This window comes from Peromyscus californicus, unplaced genomic scaffold (genome assembly GCF_007827085.1).
Source record: "Peromyscus californicus insignis strain IS unplaced genomic scaffold, ASM782708v3 Scaffold_16__1_contigs__length_79575227, whole genome shotgun sequence".
In the NCBI taxonomy this organism is placed as follows: Eukaryota; Metazoa; Chordata; class Mammalia; order Rodentia; family Cricetidae; genus Peromyscus; species Peromyscus californicus.
Genome location: NW_026294458.1, coordinates 74,537,633 through 74,557,552, shown reverse-complemented (window position 1 = coordinate 74,557,552; position 19,920 = coordinate 74,537,633). Strand labels below are relative to the sequence as shown.

At 45.5% G+C, this 19,920-nt stretch overlaps 1 long non-coding RNA gene across 1 annotated transcript in view; it reads left to right on the top strand.

Moving 5' to 3' along the window:
* Positions 1-298: 298 nt before the first annotated feature.
* The window catches only part of LOC128111619 (uncharacterized), an 87,836-nt gene continuing 68,214 nt past the window's right edge, over positions 299-19,920 (top strand). The window contains exon 1 of the long non-coding RNA XR_008218678.1: positions 299-397. This is a non-coding gene — a long non-coding RNA (uncharacterized LOC128111619). The remainder of the gene's footprint in view (positions 398-19,920) is intronic.

Genomic DNA, 19,920 nt, shown 5'->3' with positions numbered 1-19,920 from the left:
CCCGTAAGGCAGGAGGATAAGGAGTGTCAGGCCATCTTCCGACTCATAGTGAGTTTAGCTGGGTTACAGTAGACTTTGTTTCAAAAAACCAAGAAAAAAGATAAAAATAATAATAATGATAATGATAATGATAATAATTTATAGGCACTACAAGGAGCACAATACTAAAGTGAGCTGGCATTCCTGGACACTTTCTCCCTGAGCTGTACTGTAGGAAGAAATGACAGGAGGTGGGTGTGAGTTGTTATAAATTAAGCCTGGTTTGGAAATCACAAAGCTCTGCCGCCCTACATGACTCTTCGTGTCTGTTTCCCAACCTGCCGCAGGAGAAGGCCAGGCTGAGAGATCTCTGCTGTCCTGGTGCCGCTGGCATTGCGGGAACTCTGCCATTGTCAGGGTAAGTGTCCCAAGAACCTCCTCTTTCTCTGCTTCCTTAGGCTCCAGGCAGGAAGGCTGTGTTGCTGAGGGACAGAAAGGGATGAAATGGCGGCGTGGGTGCTTGAGGCTTGGCAGCAGGTGGCGGCACTCTGAAGAGTCAGATCTTCAGTTTATTGGCTGAGGGAGAAGAAGGAGGAGGGGAAGAGGATGGAGAGGGAGAGGAGGAGGGTGAGGAGGAGGGGGAGTGAACAATGGATTTATTGCTAATATCAGATCTGATGACTCCTGATAAGGGGTAATCAGAAATCTTAAAGGGCAGGGGTTACAAAAGAAAGTGTCAGGAGATTTGCGGTGATTATGCAGGCAACAGGGTATTTTCAATCAGTTTAAATTTTTACGAACAACCAAGGCCTTCTCTACCCCTCTATGTATTTAGCTTTGACCTTGATCTGAAGTGGAAATGTAAATATGTACATAGGAAACAATTGCCACTTATCAAGGAAGTTTTTCACAAATCAGAAGCTTATTGATAGCCTTTCCCTTCCTAATGACTGTAAGACCTTGAAGAGACAGTGGATAGGCTACTTACTTAAAATATTATTTTATTTACTTTTGTATAGGGATGTGTGCTGCGGGCCACAGGAACATATCATAAGAACTCAGCTGGTTATAGCAAAGTCACTACCTGGAGGAATCAAGAAATTCCTCCAGAGGAAGCCAAATTCCAAGGAGCTTTTGGTGTTACTTGGCTTGTTATAGATCAGCTGTCTTCTGTTATGAAAATCATGTGTGCCTTCATAGTTTTCCCAATTGATTTTTCCCTAAGAAGTGCTAACAGTGTGGACTGATAACTCTCCGGACATACACATTCCAGGTATTTGGAGAACAGCCTCAGGAAAGGCTTCCTCTGGAATCAGATATCTCCCTTAGCCATATTCAAGGACTAACAGAAATAACAGTCCAGACCATCACATGCTAGTCTCCTGATTTAAGGTAAATTCCACAGGTAGACACTGTCTAGGTCAGGTGGACCTTAAGTAATAGCTTTACACAATTTAGCTCGGACCCTCCTTTCTTACAGCCTTACTAACTTTATAGACCTTTAACTCCTTACCTAACCACATCTAGGAATATTTAGATAACTTTCTGTGCTAATAGCTATGCTCAGCCCAAACCCCAGTTTAAACCTCTCTGTAATTATCACCATTGGCAGCATCCGGCCAGGTCCATCTCCAGACGGAGGAAAGTACCTTATCAGAGATACCTCTGTACTCTCTAAGAACAGACTTAAGAGTCCAGACTACCCATTTGAGAAGGCCTGGCGGATGTGCCAATTAAGCTTAACTTCCTCCTTTCCCAAACCTTTCCTCTGGTTCCAGATCTCCCTTTAACTATCACCAGAGGCATCTAGCTGTGCACAGGCTGCCTAGTGACTGAGCACACTTTCCCCCACCCTGCAGAAAAGACGGTAGATAGCTTGGACAGATAGAAGCCCCAGGAAAAAAGAAGGCAGTTTTATTTTCTCCCATTGACCTAGCAATTTATAGATTCTTAACATTTTCTACCAAACACGTTTAAGACTATAGTTGAGCAATAAGATCCCTCTTCTTAGATATTACCCGAATTTAGCCTTTAGTTAATTCATTTCCCCATTGGTCACTTCCCTTTGGGGTTGCAAATGATAATTAATGGTTATTGCCCCTCTATGTGATTCTTATCACCCCTCCGTTTGACCCCGGAAGTCTGGCTTTGCACTGCCAAGGGAACACTGATTGTAAGTGTATATATACCGGGACTTCCGGGGCACAAGGGGACGGAGAAGAGAAAAGAGGATGGAAGAACTAGATGGGTAAGAACTTGAGAGGAACAAACTGAGATGAGGAAGAACTAGCTTGAAGGGCTAGAACTAGGTTGAGTACTAGAGGAACGAGATGGAAGATGAGGAAGAGCTAGATGGGGAAGAACAAAATGAGGAAGAACAAGACGAGAGAGAAGGAGATGGGAGAGGAGCTGATATGGGAAAGAACTAGATGGATGAAAACCTAGAAGGGGCAGAACTAGATGAAGGAATTAAGATAGAACCTGGAGGGAACAGCAGATAAGTGTAGAGAGAAATCAGGCAAGAAAGGAGCTAAATATGAGAGCAGAATAGAAGCTTGTAACTGACACAGAATAATAAAGTATATGGACTAAGGAGTTTCGTGTACATAGATTCATTTCTTTTCATCAAAGATTAATTATCAGCTGGTTGTAGATTCTTCCCAGACCCTGGGAGGGGACTATAGAGGGGCTGGACCCCCATAGTCCCAGATAGGTGTGTGTGTGTGTGTGTGTGTGTGTGTGTGTGTGTGTGTGTGTGTGTGATCTATGGGGTATAGGCACATGCACACCATGGTGTGTGTGTGTGTGTGTGTATGTGTGATGTCTATGGGGTATAGGCACATGCACACCATGGGGTGTGTGTGTGTGTGTGTGTGTGTGTGTGTGTGTGTGTGTGTGTGTGATGTCTGTGGGGTATAGGCACATGCATGCTGTGGTACGTGTGAGATCAGAGCACAGCTTTCGGAGTTGGTTTTCACCTTCTACCGTGGGCTTCAGGTACTTAACTTAGATCATCAGACTGTAGGGAGAGTGCTTTAACCTTAGGCACTAGCCCTCTGTCCCACATTCTTTCACAATAATTAATTTTATTGATTTTGTTATTTGACAATTTCATACATGTATACATGTGTTCTGACCCCCTCTCCCCATTTCTCTACATTCCTATTGACGCCTCTTATCACTGCCAGTCCTTTTCCCAGAATCACGACTCAATCCTTTTTTTTTCTGACTCATCCAGGGTAACCAGGGCCATCTGTGTGAGCTTGGGTAGAAAGATCCACTGGAGTCCAGTGCAGTCACCAATGGCCAGCCATGTTTCCTCTTCCCCTGAATCTATCAGTAGCAAATAGTCCCGCCATGAGGGGTGCCCCTGGTGTCCCCTCCTGCATCCATGACTGACTGCTGACAGATCCTCTCTTGTGTAGATCTAGGATGGGCACCTGTGGCTGCTATGAGTCCCCGAAATGGTGGAGCCATGCCCTGGAGGTGGCATTTCACGGCCCTTCTCCCTGTCACCTGGCTTTTATGTTCTTCCTGCCCACTCTTCCACAGTGTTCCTGGAGCTCTGAGGGGATGGCATGGATACCTTTAGGAGTGGGGACTCTTCTGTCACTTATTTCTGATACCACACGAAGCTCATGGAGAGAGAGGGATGTCTCTGGTTAAGACTGAGAGTAGTGACAGCTATGTCTATGGGAATAAAAATCAATATTTAGACAGCACTTTGATGCTGAATGGCTATCCTGAACTATGCGTTATGCTTTGTGGAATTGATCTGTGTGGTTGGAAACATCAACTTTCTACCTATTTATCACATATTCCTTTAAAAAAATACAGTTTCTGGCCTTGTATACTTTTTTTCTACAGACAACGGAATGGCAGTGTCTGACTCTTCATGGGTAGATGTAATCCTGTGCTTAAATGTTATTACGTGGAGATTTAGTCTCTTTATTTTCTGTTATTGGTACCTCAGATCTACCCGTGGACATGGTAGGGACTGCTACCTCCCACATACTTATATCCATGTTTCATACCTCATCACATTTCTATCTGAGCTTGAACGTGGAGGGCTTGAACCTAAGGATCTTTTTTAGTCTTGCATTTCTGCTAGGCACATGTCTAGGCCAATAGCTTTTCTTGTCAACTGAAGGAAAACATGAAATCTAGCAAGTTCTGGACAAACACAGAAATTCAGGGTGGAATGCTGGATGTATCTAAAGAACAACACTCAAGGGAAGAAGAGGCAGAAGTAAGACTGGGTGGGAGGTGCCCCTGGGGGGGGGCATCTGCTGCAGCTTGAATGTCCCCAATGTGGGTGCTGTCAACAGGACAGAGTCAAAAGGTGTCACCTTTAAGAGTTACTAGTCTGGCAGCCTCTTTGTGAATGGGATTCAGGCCCTCATCAAGGAAGCTTCAAGCTGCATGTAGCTCCTTGTCCTGACTTCTGCCATGATCATGGAGCAAGAAGCCCTCCTACCCACTTTGTCCACCCTGAACTTGGGCATCCTAGCCTTCAGGACTGTGGAAGTTTATTTCTGTTATTTATGAGACACCCAATCTGTGACATTCTTACAGTAGTTAAAGTAAAGGAACATGGCCTGACAAAGCTCTTCAGGAAGGCGGAGTTGTAAGCCGGTTCTGCCCTTCAGTGGTTCAGTTTGGCCCAGCATGCTTGGCTCTCTATTCAGCCTGTGGCCAGGCTGTGGGGTCACAGATTTCTGCAGCTCAGGCAATTCCAGTTAAGACAGCAGCCCTGCTCAGAAGGAAGACTTGGGTATCAGCACATCGCCATGTGGACTGTATTCTCCCGATTCCTATACCTATCTCTTTGGTGGCATTAAATTATAGAACAACTCTAGCAGTCTACAGGGTGCCACTGGATGAGTGAGGAGTGCTTCAGAATGGTGTCAAGCATCCGTATTACATATTCATATGGAAGATGCTGTAAAACAACACTGCAACATGGGCTGCTGAAAATTTTCAGTCTCATTGCTACACTCAGTGAACACTTCGGGATGGCTCCCCTGTTGACCTCTCTGGACTATGTGAAACATGGAGGAGACAGACAGTTCTCTATCTATCAGAGCACTGTGGAAAGAATTATTGATGAGAACATGCCTAAGTACACAGTAGAACATGTAGCAGAGTTCAGTGAATGTGATCTAGACTGAAAAAGAACAACCAGGCTCTCCAGAAACATGTTGGTGCATCCATTATGTGCTAGGCGTGGGGCCACGCGCCTTCTTCCCTTTGTCCACTGTCTTCGCGCTGTTCATTTGCCGAGTCACCAGGGCCAAGAGCACAAACCGGTGGCTTGGGACAAACGGCGTGGAGTGCCACCACATTCTGGAGGGTGGGGGTCTGAAACGACAGTAGTAGCTCTTTCCTACCCTTCAAGAAACCCAAGAAGGATCTTGCCTTCACCTTTTCCAGATATTTTTTGGTTGCCCCAGGAATTCCTTGGTCTGTGCCAACATGATCTCAAGCTGTTTCCCTCATGCACATTTGTGTCCAGGTCCAAATGTCCCCCATTTTGTAAGGAGATGGCCATGTTGGGTTTGACCCCAATGATTACTTCTGTAAAGATTTTCTCTCTGAATAAGTTCAGTCACAGATACTGGAGGTTAGGATTGTATCATTCCTCGCAGAGGACAGAATTTAATCCAGAAGGTCACGCATTTCTATGAGGTTAGCTTTATTATCTATATTTTATATGTAAATGCACAGGAATTCAAAGAGTCCAAATAACTCATCCAGAACCACACAGCAAGCAGGCGGCAGAGCATGGACTTGAACTCAGATCTCTGGGGCTGCCTACTGCATGTTTGTACTTTATGCTAAAATGTGATTATTACCTCTACATTGGGAGCTTCTAGAACAAGGAGAGAATGGGAAGGATAGGGGTTACAGCAAGTCTCCAAATGCCTTGGTAAAAAATCAATCATTATTGATAAAAATGCCTGGAATTTGGAAGCAGCACTGTGCCATTCTTCTCAGACTAACAGTCTTGGTCAGGTTCCCTGATGTGCCCAGATGTGTGAGAGGTGCTGGCCTGCCTGTCATGTTTCCTCCTCCAATATGGGATCCCTGGTTTCAGGACTTTTGGAGGTACCCAGGCCTTAGTTTCTTCTCCTGAAACAAGAGCTAACAATTGCCTATCATAAATTGTGAGATGAGGTAGATGAAAACATGCTGTATATGTTCCTTTTGTCATGATTATGGCATATATTGTATACATTGTCTAGTCATCAACATCATCACCACCATCATCACCATCACCGTCATCACTCATTGTCATCACCATCATCACCATCACCACCACCATCATCATCATCATCATCACCATCATCACCATCACCATCACCATCATCACTCATTGTCATCACCATCATTACCATCACCACCACCACCACCACCACCACCACCATCTTCATCATCATACCTGTATTGATTGGAGCATGTTCTCAGGACACTGATGCCCTATTAGCAGTGTGACTAGAGAGTCCATATGGAATGGTGCAGAATGGCTCTGAGACAGGTCCTCTGGTTCTGGCTTTGAAAGTCACCACCTGTGACTTCATGCCCAAATTGTACCTTGTTCATTGAGCTGATCACTGTCAGACATCTTGCAGATACAAACACATTTTGCCCTTTGGATTAAAAAAATTAATTACTTTTTAGATGGTCCCACATATGTATACAATGCATTTGGACCACCCTTTCTCTCCAGCTCTCTACCACCTCATTAATGGCCATCCTAATCACAAATTTCTCTTTGACATTCATGATTATTCTTTTTGTTTGTCAGCTCTCTGAGATTAAGTGGGACTGTCCGTGCAACCATGAGTTTTGAGCCATCTGTTGGAGCTTGGTGGGCTGAGCAGTGGGTACACAGCTAAAGACAGACATTCCCCCTCTCCCAGAATCCACCAAGAGCCAAAAGGTCAGAGGTAAAGGGTAGGGGCCCAGGAGCCCATTCCTTTCCCTTGACTTACAATACTGGGCCCACTTTCTGTGGGCCCAATGCAGGTCACTAATAATTGAAATCGTTGAGTTGAGTCTAGAGACTGATTTGTTGTAGAGATGTAACAGGGCTATTATAGAGAGTAGGGGTCAACTAATGAAGGTGTGTGGACCAATCCTAGCCTCTGCCTATTTTTTATAAATCAAGTTTTATTGGGACACAGCCAAATGAATCAGATTTTATTGGGATAGAGCTATGCTTGGTTATTTTTGCCTCATGTATGGCCGCTTTTTCCATCAAGGTTTGATGGAAAAATCTGAGGCAGGGTCCAGCCTTTTAGAGTTAATTTATCCCATTTATAGGATTTACAGGCATCACAGATGACTGATCATGGGAAGACAAGTGGCCTTGGAAGCGAAGAAGCCAAGTCCATGCAGTGTACTAGAAGCCGGCACACAGACAGGAGACACTCAGTGCGCACATGGAGGCAGCATCTTACCTGGTACCAGTGGCTTAGACTGTAAACTCGACAGGACCCAGAGTCACCTGGGAGACAGGCCTCTGAGTGAATCTCTGAGAGAGTTCCTAGGTGGGGTTAACTGAAATGGGAAGGCCCACCCTAAGTGTGGGTGGCACCATCCCTTGTTCTGGGGTCCCAAATGGAGTAGAATTGAGAGAGCAAGTGCAGCACCGACATCCATTTCTGTGTCCTCACTGTGGGTGCCATGTGACTCCCAGATCACGATGGGATGTACCCCAGAACTGTGAATCAAAGTGAAGCTGTTTTCCTCCCATTGCTCTTGCCAGGGATTTTACAGAAACAAGGAGAAAAGGAGCCGACCCAGAGATGCTGGCGTTGGCGTTCTTCTGGGGGGAAAAACAGGAATCCAGCATTAACTCTCAACTGTTAAAAAGCTTGTGATTTCTAGGCTCACAAGAAGGCCTTGAGGGACTCAAGAAAATGGGTGTCTGTGGAACCTGGGCCACCTCAAGTGGGAAGATTCGATTCAGTTTAGTGAGAGCTGAGCTGAGGTTTCCACAAGAAGAGCTTGAATGTGATTTCTAAAATGTCCACTCACCTGATGATGTTAAGTGACCTTTTAATGTGGTTATTTCTTACATATCTATCTTTAAAATATTTAAGTTGCATTTCTTTATTTGTGTGGGAAGGGGCGCATGCATATCACTGTATACAGAGAGAGGTCCAGAGACACCTTGCAGGAATTGTATCTGTCCACCCACCTCATGGATCTCAGGAATCAAATTCACCTTTTCAGATTGGGCATTGGGCATCTTTCCTTATGATCCATCTTGCCAATCTTTTGTTCATGAAGCCAATCTTTCAGTGGTAAAATGCTTGTTCAAAATACTTTGCTGATATTAAATATATAATTTGCCCATCTTATTATTGAATTTTTAACAGTTGAGATAAGATTTCCACATAGCAATGACAAAGTTTGTTATTTTCACTAAGGCTTGGCACCGGGTCCAGTTATTCCCTCAGCGAAATGCATACATTCCTGTGATGATATTTTAAAAGTGTGACAATCAGAAGACTTTTGAACAAAGCAGAGAACTCTTCACGGTGTAGGTGGGCCTCGACGAAAGCACTTGAAGACCCTGAGAGCAAAGACAGCTTCCTCCCGATGCCCAACAACAACAACAACAACAACAACAAAGAACTCTATATCCTTTAAGACTGCAATTTAGAGACCCTGCCTGGGAGTCTTGTCTTGCTGTAAAGTTTGAACTTAAGACCCGAAACATAGACTCTTCTCCAGATCCCCAGACTGCTCCGTAGAGTGAGGACGTGCCAGCCCCAACAACTGTGTAAGCCATCCTAGAACAAATCCTGTCACCGTCTTTGTCACCTTACTTCTCACTCTACATCTATCACATTTTATCTCTTTGTTTCTCTGTGGAACCTTTACACACAGCCCGTAATATTGAACCCATCCTTAGGTGATTAAGAACACTCAAGCAAACATGAAATCATCAAACTTGAAGACAGAAGGAAGAAAATATCAAGGGCCAATGGCATCAAGCTTCTAACATTCCCTGAGGACAGTTTCTGAGGAAAGCTCATTCAAGGAAGTCCTTGAGGGAGACCCTGAATGGGAACGCATGAAGCTAAGAGACCTGAACATATGTGTGCATCGGTCGACTCTGATCTGCTCATGCTGGTGCGTGGCATACTGCCTGCCCCCTCCTCACTGCTCAGTGTCCTTGAGAATAAATGAATGAATGAGAGAAGATGAGAATCCAAGTCTCCTGGTCTATCAGTGCCCTGGGAACACAGCTGGATGAAGCCATGTTTCGGCTTACATAAATTCATTCTCCTCCCTGGCATTCGTCTGCTTCTCAGAATCCCCAACTTACAGGACTTCCTATTAGAAACACAGGCTCTTTCGGCTGTGTTGTGGACTTTCCACAGCTTTCACTGAAGCTGTTAGTTAACACACTCAGTAGATACTGCACAGGCTTCTCTGTATGGAGGTCTAAGTGCCACTCGCTTCTGAGTTCACCACTCATTGGCTGAGTTGGTCCAGACCTCCATTTAGCACAGCTTCAGGCTCAACTCATATACAATGAGGGGGCTAGTAGTTTGGGTCCTTCAGATTGCTCCTCTCTGGAGCTAGACTGTGTTGCCAAAGTCAGCATTAGCATGATAAATGGATGGGTTTATCATTATCTTGGTAGATAACTTCTCATTTTAGGTACTGACAGAGGCATTAGGGAAATATAAGACAATATATAATAACGATAATTCATACACTGTGATTATAGTAGCATGATTTACAACAGCTGAAAGGTAGAAGAAAAGTATATCTCTTACATATCACTCACAGGCACAAGGAAAACAAAATGTGGTGCCTATGTGAAATGATACAACATCCAGCCCAAAAAAAGGAAGGAGAGACACACACTGAGCCTGGAGGGTGTTGTGCTAAGTGAAATAAGCCAGTAACAAAAAAGGACAAGCACTGGGTGATTCCACTGGTAGGAGGCTCTAGAGTAGTTGAACTCAGAGAGACAGAAGGTGATGTGGTGGTTGCCAGGGACTCGGGCAGAGAGAACGGGAATGTTGTTTAGAAGAGATGAAGTGTGACTTCTCCAAGACTAAGAGAGTCCTGGAGATGGTAACATCACAATGTGACCATGCCTAACATTATTGAACTTGGAGCGATAAAGATAATACCTCACCCATATTTCACCACAGTTAGAAGGAAAAGAATTTTAAGAAAATGAGCACTAATCATGTTAATAGTGGTAATCCCTTATTATGTGGTTACTAGGGGCAAGACATTTGGGAAACATCTCTGAATTAATTTTATGAGTTAAATATGTCTATGAGCTCAAGCTTCTGATGGGTTTTGAAGGGCCAAGGCAGTTAAATAACTTGGCCAATGTATGTAGTTCCCCAACAGCTGGGCTATCCTCATGTCAAGGTTTGTATGAAAAACATGGGTGCCTCGCCACTTTCAATAAAAAAGAAAGATTTCAGAGAAATACCATAGGTAGAGCTAGGGTTTTGGGGGAGTGGGGAAGTTGCCTTGGCCATAAAATTTGAGGGGCACCAGAGACCTCAGTAATCATGACAATGATATAATCATGTCCTGTTAAGAAACCACAGAAATCCAAGATGGACAAAAATTCTAAATAAAGGCAGGACTGATTCGACAAGGGAGGGGCTGTGCACAGAGTGGAGCCCATGAAGGAGTCACTGATTGCTCCTCGGACCACTTTGCACTGTTGGTTGAGCAGTAAGGCGGACCTTCCCAAGCACTGTAACATGATAAGATGTTTGTAATAGCTAATAGATGCAGAAGCAAAAAGATGAGGAACCATGGGAATTCCTGGAGAAAGACATTGAGCACAGAATTGAGGAAGTCTGTCTAAAGGAACTCACGCTTAGGGAATCTCAGCACAGCATCCAGGAGGCTTTAGTTTCTGGAGAGATTTATGTCAATGATTGTAGAGCCTAATAGATAATGTTCTTTGTACTAAGACTGCACTAATCAGCCTCCTCAGAGGCCCCAGGATGTGCAAGTGTCTGCACTTCCGTGAGACTCTGCCATTTCTGTGAGAAGGGAGTCGGCCTCCCTGCCTGAGTTATCTTTAATGTAAGTATAATGTCGACTTTGTTGGCATTACTGAGTTTTGTGAGACTCAGATGAGATAATGATTGTGAAAGTGCTTTATAAGATGTGGTGACCCACAAAGTAAGCCATTGTGACTTTGCGGTGGACTCTGGTTGTTGTTGTTTTGAAAGGGTAGAGAACCAACATGAATATCTTATGGACTGTGCCATGCAGGACTTTTCTGTGAGTAGTTATGTTTGTGTGGGTGGCTAGTGGGCGTGACTGACTCATGGCCTTTCCTGGTCCATGTGTTACTGAGTCCCACACACACAATGATGCAACCTTGGGCTAAGATTATGATGGGAGTTGGCAGGAGGCTCCAGACGGTAGAGGGGACCGTCTCAAAATTTGGATGAAGTTTTTGGAGATGGCAAATGTGGAAGATGAGAGTTGAGTTTACAAGTTGAATGACTGAGCACCCTTGGTTGGATTGGGTCTAACTCTGGGTTGAGATTAACCTGGTTCTAGGTACCTGGACGTAGTGGACCATGTGGCCAGAGCTGGATATCACAGGGAAGATGGGCAGTCTTTGATAACCAACTCAGAGGTCTGGTTCATCCACTTCCATGAACAAAAATATAGCTAAGTAGCATCTTTTACAGACAGCTGAAAGGATCTGTATTTTTAAACGTGCAGTATCTCTCCTAACATGTCAAAGCACTTTCAGTAATTATAAATGAATGTGTTTATGACAAAATACGACATCAAAGAAACTACTCCTAGACTCTAAGCTCTTGGAACTTGTTTTTAAAAGCTCTACTTGATCAAAGCGTTAGGAAACAGTGTTGAAGGAACAACATGGAACGATCTTTCAGAGACAACTCTGTGACCTTGAGGACTGAGCCGCACGATATGATCTTGAGTGGTATTACAGTTCGGCTTTGGAAGCACTTGGCAGGGAAATGGTGCTCTGTTTTCATTTGATCTGTTATGCCATGCATCTGATTTCCCCTCCCCTGTAAAGTAGAGCTTTAGATTTGGTGGGCCCCACCCAGATTTCAACACTGACCAAGCTTTGTGTTAAGTTCAGAGTGGGAGATGGTTTGGACAAACAATTCGTGCCCTCTGATGGGAAGGGGAGGAGCTGTTTTAGGAATGAAAGCGTGTGTGTGTGTGTGTGTGTGTGTGTGTGTGTGTGTGTGTGTGTGCGCGCGCGTGCGTGCGTGTGTGTGTGTGCGCGCTCGTGTGCACGTGCACGAAAGTGTGCATGTAACCACCAGGTACGGGGCTCCTAGACTTCAATTTGTCACTACATTAACCTGCTCATTAGAGGAGTTGCATTTTTATAGGGTTCTATCAAGTTGTTGGTTGAAAGACTAAAAGTGGCCTTTAACTTTCTCAGCAGCAGGGACAGGACAGGGATGACACACCTACAGATGGTTATGGTGAGCAATTAATGGCCACATTCCTCTTCCAGCCCAGCCCAGAAGAACCACCCAGTTCCTTAATTACTTTGGCTAGGCCTGGTCCTGTGCATTAGGTAAGGTGGGTAAAATGCCTCTTCTAAGATTTCATTTGTGTGGATACCTTTGCAGAGAGGGGCCTTAAAGAGGAAGAACCTCCACAACTGAGAAGAAAGTGTATCGATCATGAAGCAGTAGAGGGTTCGAGACGGAAGTGGCGTGGAGATGGGAGGGACTCAGAGAAGAGAAGGACGTCTTGTACTTGTGACCTAAGCATGACGAGGGCTTTTCAAAGCCTTAAACTAGTAGTACAAAGGATTATTTGGGACAAAGGACTGGGGGTACCACGTAGTTCCTGGTGGATTCTCAGCCTTCGAATTCCCATAATGCAGTGGTTAAGTCCATCCCCAGTCTCTTTCTCCCCATCTTCCTCAGTTCAGCCATTTGTGACTGAAGTTGAGTGGGGTAAGTTCCACAATAATCATATTTAGGAGCTTTTCCTAAGTAGGAGGAACAATCTGTTGTAAGGCTGGCCACCTTCCAGGTTTGTCCTTTAGACACAATCAGTTCCTCTTCTAGTCTGTCAGTGTTAAGGTTATTTTGGCTGGGGGGATATGAATCAATACTGTTCTAACAAAACCCAAACAATTCACTGTGAGCCTGTCTTAATCACAAGGGTAAGACACAGAAGACCACTTCTCCTCTGTCAGAATGGCTTTATTTTGATGTGTGGTTTATATGAATGGAATGACTCAGTTGAGCCTCTACCGGAAGCTATGAATTAAGTCCTGTCACTGGATCTGTCTATGAGGAGCCTATTATTTCAAACACATTATTGTTAAAGTTTTATTCACATGTAATGTAATTTTTTAGGTCCTTTTGTCCTGGTTTACTTAGCGCTAACAGAAGGTTTGAGTACGTTTGATGGGTGTCAACACACTTGTTATGGCCTTTGTCATTAGTACGGTATAACTGGCTCTGTCTGTGAGAGGTAGACGCTGTGGACCAGCCCAGGAAACCGCATACTTCATACATTTATGACAGCATATCTTTAGGGTACCAGAGAGTAGTGGAGCAATGTGGCCCAGATACATTACCCATCCAAGGAGGGAGATGAATTTGTCACTTGGATCTCATCACTGTGACCAAGATTCCTGACCAGAAGCAACTTGAGAAAGAGTTTATGTTGGTTCACAGCTTGAGGGATACAGTCCAGCATGCAGGAAAACATGGCTGCAAAAGCTTGGAGCATCTGGTCACTTTTCATCCACAGCTGGGAAGACAGGAGCAATGTGTGCCGATACTCTGTTCACTTTCTCCTTCGTACTTGGTCTAGGAACACTGTTACCATCACTGACGGTGGGTCTTCCTACCTTAGTTAGCTCATCTAGAAACTCCCTCACAGACATGCCCAGAGGTCAGTATCTATGGTGATTCTATATCCTGTCAAGTTGGCAATCAAGATTAACCCCCACAGAAGCTGTTGCCTCTCTACCTTGTTCTCAATGGCTCTCAAGTCTCTTGAGGGGTATCTAGTTTACAACAGGTGGGTCACACAGAGTCATCTCTCAAGATCCACAGTGGATTGGTTCCAGGCCCCGTGTGTATACTAAGATCACAGATGCTCAAGCCTTCAATGTGAAATGACCAAGTGTGTGCATATAACCCATATCCATCCTGATGCATACACTAAATCACTACTTGATTACTTATGGTTCTTAGCATATGTGAATGCCATGTAAATGGGATTCTATACTGTTTAAGAATATTAACAATAATCAGTTTTTTTTTTCAGTTTCTCCACAGTGAGTTGAGTCCACCACACCTGTGCCCTTACTTCAAAGGCAGCTTCAGAAGTTCCTTTCTGGTTTATTTATGGCAAGTAGGATTGATGAAGGGGAAGCTGCTGTAACACAGGGAGTGTCTGAAGATGTGTGTGTGTGTGTGCGTGCACATGCATGTGCATGAGTACACATGTGCTCAGAGCATGACATACCCCTATAGCAAGTGGATCTCAGGGATGCTGAGTACCATCCAGGGGCTTCAGAACACTGAGGGCCTGACTCTAGGGTTGGGGCTCAGAACTATTGAATGATAGATACATCTCAAGCTCATTTTATTTTCTACTCAACTGACAGTGAATTCTAGGTTGGGGGGGGGGGTGGTATATGTCAACTCCTTAGAAATGAGCCAAAACTTGTAGAATTGAAAAAATATTAATTTTTGATTGTGTGTGTGTGTGTGTGTGTGTGTGTGTGTGTGTGTGTGTGTGTGTGTGTGTGTGTATCAGAAGATATCTTGCAGGAGTTAGTTTTCTCCTTCTACCAATTGCATCTCAGGGGGACTGAACTCAGTTTGTCAAGCTTGGTGGCAAGCACCTCTACCCACTGAGCCGTCTTAGCGGCCCAAATTTTTATATATATATACACATGAAGGAAACAATCTGAAAGAGAAAACAAAATGTAGACGTGTAGTTCATCTGGAGTTACTGAAGTCACCTAAGTGGCCAAGGTCAGGACCATTGCTGGCGAGGCACACACTGACTAAAGCAGAAGCCGGGAGTCTGAAGTGGGGGAAGGTTCTGCCGACCAAAGGACTGAGATGACAGTCCTTGCTCTTTAAAAAGAGTCCTCGCTCTTTGCTGACCAAACATATTAGCAAGCTTCAGTCAGAAGTGACCATCCACTCGTTAGTGCACCTACTGTCCTCTGTCCGTCAGCTCTTGGATGGCCTTTAACTTGACTGACGGACAGGTTAACGCAGTCACGACCATGCACAGTTATTGTGGAGCATGGAGATACACAAACTCCTTGCTTACATTTTAATTATTAAAGCAGAGCTTTACTGACGACCCACACCCACGGCTGGGTTTCCCAGCCAGACCCCAGGGGCCATTTTTCGTTCCGCTATGCAGCCTCCAGGGAAGCGTCCACTGAGACTTGATCTTTTAAGCTTTTACTTGTCATTTGTATTGATGGATGCCCCTCAGAGTGGTTATCAGAACCCCGTAGTTCCATAGCTTAGAATCTTCTAATGCAAATACTTTACCTAAAGGAATTATTCAGCCACCATGAAATTAAAAAAGAATTATTTAAATCAAATTAGAAGTGTTTTAAAAGGATTTGCTATTTTTCTATATTTAGAAAGATTTGTTTTATGTGTGTGGGTGTTCTGCTTGCATGCATGTCTGTGCACCATGTGTGTGCAGGGTGCTCACAGAGGCCAGAAGAGGGCACTGGCTCTCCTGGAACTGGAGTGACAGATGGTTGTGAGTCCCTACGTGAGTGCTGGGGGCTGAACCAGAGTCCTCTGCAAGAGCAGCCATTGCTCTCAACCACTGAGGACACCCCTCTAGACCCCTCCCCTTTTATTGAAGTGTACAGAAAGGGGCCTGTATCTCAAGTGTATGGCTCAAGAGACAGAAGCCTTGGCCACATCTGGAGACCCTCTCTCCTCATTCTTCCCCATGTGCTCACTGGCTTCTCCAAATCACAGCTAATCCTCGATGTGGAACAGCTGGCTCTGTTTTGTACTGTACACAGACGGGATCACACAGAGGCATCCCTTGTACACAGACGGGATCACACAGAGGCATCCCTTGTACACAGACGGGATCACACAGAGGCATCCCTTGTATACAGATGGGATCACACAGAGGCATCCCTTGTACACAGATGGGATCACACAGAGGCATCCCTTGTACACAGACGGGATCACACAGAGGCATCCCTTGTATACAGATGGGATCACACAGAGGCATCCCTTGTACACAGATGGGATCACACAGAGGCATCCCTTGTACACAGATGGGATCACACAGAGGCATCCCTTGTACACAGACGGGATCACACAGAGGCATCCCTTGTACACAGACGGGATCACACAGAGGCATCCCTTGTATACAGATGGGATCACACAGAGGCATCCCTTGTACACAGATGGGATCACACAGAGGCATCCCTTGTACACAGACGGGATCACACAGAGGCATCCCTTGTACACAGATGGGATCACACAGAGGCATCCCTTGTACACAGATGGGATCACACAGAGGCATCCCTTGTACACAGATGGGATCACACAGAGGCATCTCTTGTATACAGATGGGACCACACAGAGGCATCTCTTGTACACAGATGGGATCACACAGAGACATCCCTTGTACACAGATGGGATGACACAGAGGCATCTCTTGTATACAGATGGGACCACACAGAGGCATCTCTTGTATACAGATGGGATCACACAGAGGCATCTCTTGTACACAGATGGGATGACACAGAGGCGTCCCTTGTACACAGATGGAATCACACAGAGGCATCCCTTGTACACAGATGGGATCACACAGAGGCATCTCTTGTATACAGATGGGACCACACAGAGGCATCTCTTGTACACAGATGGGACCACACAGAGGCATCTCTTGTACACAGATGGGATCACACAGAGGCATCCCTTGTACACAGACGGGATCACACAGAGGCATCCCTTGTACACAGACGGGATCACACAGAGGCATCCCTTGTACACAGATGGGATCACACAGAGGCATCCCTTGTACACAGATGGGATGACACAGAGGCATCCCTTGTACACAGACGGGATCACACAGAGGCATCTCTTGTACACAGATGGGATCACACAGAGGCATCTCTTGTACACAGATGGGATCACACAGAGGCATCTCTTGTACACAGACGGGATCACACAGAGGCATCTCTTGTACACAGATGGGATCACACAGAGGCATCTCTTATATACAGATAGGATGACACAGAGGCATCTCTTGTATACAGATGGGATGACACAGAGGCATCCCTTGTACACAGATGGGATCACACAGAGGCATCTCTTATATACAGATGGGACCACACAGAGGCATCCCTTGTACACAGATGGGACCACACAGAGGCATCTCTTGTATACAGATGGGATGACACAGAGGCATCTCTTGTACACAGATGGGATCACACAGAGGCATCCCTTGTACACAGATGGGATGACACAGAGGCATCTCTTGTATACAGATGGGATCACACAGAGGCATCCCTTGTACACAGACGGGATCACACAGAGGCATCTCTTGTACACAGATGGGATCACACAGAGGCATCCCTTGTACACAGATGGGATCACACAGAGGCACCTCTTGTATACAGATGGGATGACACAGAGGCATCTCTTGTACACAGATGGGATGACACAGAGGCATCCCTTGTACACAGATGGGACCACACAGAGGCATCCCTTGTACACAGATGGGACCACACAGAGGCATCTCTTGTACACAGATGGGATCACACAGAGGCATCCCTTGTACACAGACGGGATCACACAGAGGCATCTCTTGTACACAGATGGGATGACACAGAGGCATCTCTTGTACACAGATGGGATGACACAGAGGCATCTCTTGTACACAGATGGGATCACACAGAGGCATCCCTTGTACACATATGGGATCACACAGAGGCATCCCTTGTACACAGACGGGATCACACAGAGGCATCTCTTGTACACAGATGGGATGACACAGAGGCATCTCTTGTACACAGATGGGATCACACAGAGGCATCCCTTGTATACAGATGGGACCACACAGAGGCATCTCTTGTACACAGATGGGACCACACAGAGGCATCTCTTGTACACAGATGGGATGACACAGAGGCATCCCTTGTACACAGACGGGATCACACAGAGGCATCTCTTGTATACAGTTGGGATCACACAGAGGCATCCCTTGTACACAGATGGGATCACACAGAGGCATCCCTTGTACACAGATGGGACCACACAGAGGCATCCCTTGTATACAGTTGGGATCACACAGAGGCATCCCTTGTACACAGATGGGATGACACAGAGGCATCTCTTATATACAGATGGGATGACACAGAGGCATCTCTTGTACACAGATGGGATGACACAGAGGCATCTCTTATATACAGATGGGATCACACAGAGGCATCTCTTGTACACAGACGGGATCACACAGAGGCATCCCTTGTACACAGACGGGATCACACAGAGGCATTCCTTGTACACAGATGGGATCACACAGAGGCATCTCTTGTACACAGATGGGATCACACAGAGGCATCCCTTGTACACAGACGGGATCACACAGAGGCATCTCTTGTACACAGATGGGATGACACAGAGGCATCTCTTGTACACAGATGGGATGACACAGAGGCATCTCTTATATACAGATGGGATGACACAGAGGCATCTCTTATATACAGTTGGAACCACACAGGGGTTTATCTGTGTGTAGTGTTGTCTGTTCAAGGCTGTGTGTGTGAGGTTCATGTTCACTTGCTCTGTTGACAATGACATGACGCACAGGCTGCCCGTCTTCACTGCGGCGCAGGTCCTGTTCGGTGACGGCGCCACACGGTGTGCAGTCCACTGATGTCGTATTCTGGTGGCGTCTGCCGTTTGTTCACTCTAAGGGAGCAGCTGCGGGTGTTCCTGTTCACTGGATCCGATGGCTGCCTGTCCTATTTGTGTTAGAAACACTCGGGGATTCAGTTTCTGGGTGTGAGGTGTGTGAACACTTCGAGTCAGCCCTGTGACAGGTATCAGGGTTACCTGGAGGGCTTGTGACAAGACCGATAGCCAGGACTCACCTGAGGAGTGACTGATTTGGGATGTCAAAGGTGGGATCCAGGAGTTCCCATTGTGAACATCTCCTGTCTGCCGTCTACATCGAGCCTTTCTGATCGACAAGTACCAATACCTGGGTAGTCTCGAGGTATTTTACCTGTGCATACCCCTCTGCTGCGTACGAGAGTGTCTACGGCTCTGCTCAGGATACCTTCCTGCCTTCCTGTAGGCACATGGAGGAAAGCATACCTTTCCTGGTCACATTTTTCTTCATGACTAATAAAATTGAGCTCCTTTCCACACATTACTGTTAGTTTTCTTTAAATTTTTATCTGCTAAGTTGTCCTCTTTTTTTTTCTTGTTGAGCTCTGGGAACTCTTTATATTGTTGAGGTATGTGTTACACACTTTTTTTTCCTATACTTTGGGTTATATTTTCACTATTTTAATACTGGTGAACTGAATTATTAATTTTGATATCATGTATTATTATTATTATTATTATTATTTGGTTCTAGGGCCAGAGGTGACTATGCTCAGGACCTTGAAAATCTCCCGAAGGCTCATATATTGAAAGCTCAGTGCCTGACTGCTGGGTCTATCGGGAAATGATGGGGTCTTTATAAGATGGGGCCTGACGGGAGGAAGTTAGGCCACTGGACATGTGTTCTTACAGCCGGCTTTGGGAGTCTCCTGCCTCCTCTTCTCTTCTCTCTCTGTCCACTGTGAGGTGAGCCACTTCCTCTGATGTGGCTTACCACAGGCCCGAAGTGATAGGGCCAGATGACTGTGGATTGAGACTTCTGAAGCTGTGAGCTAAG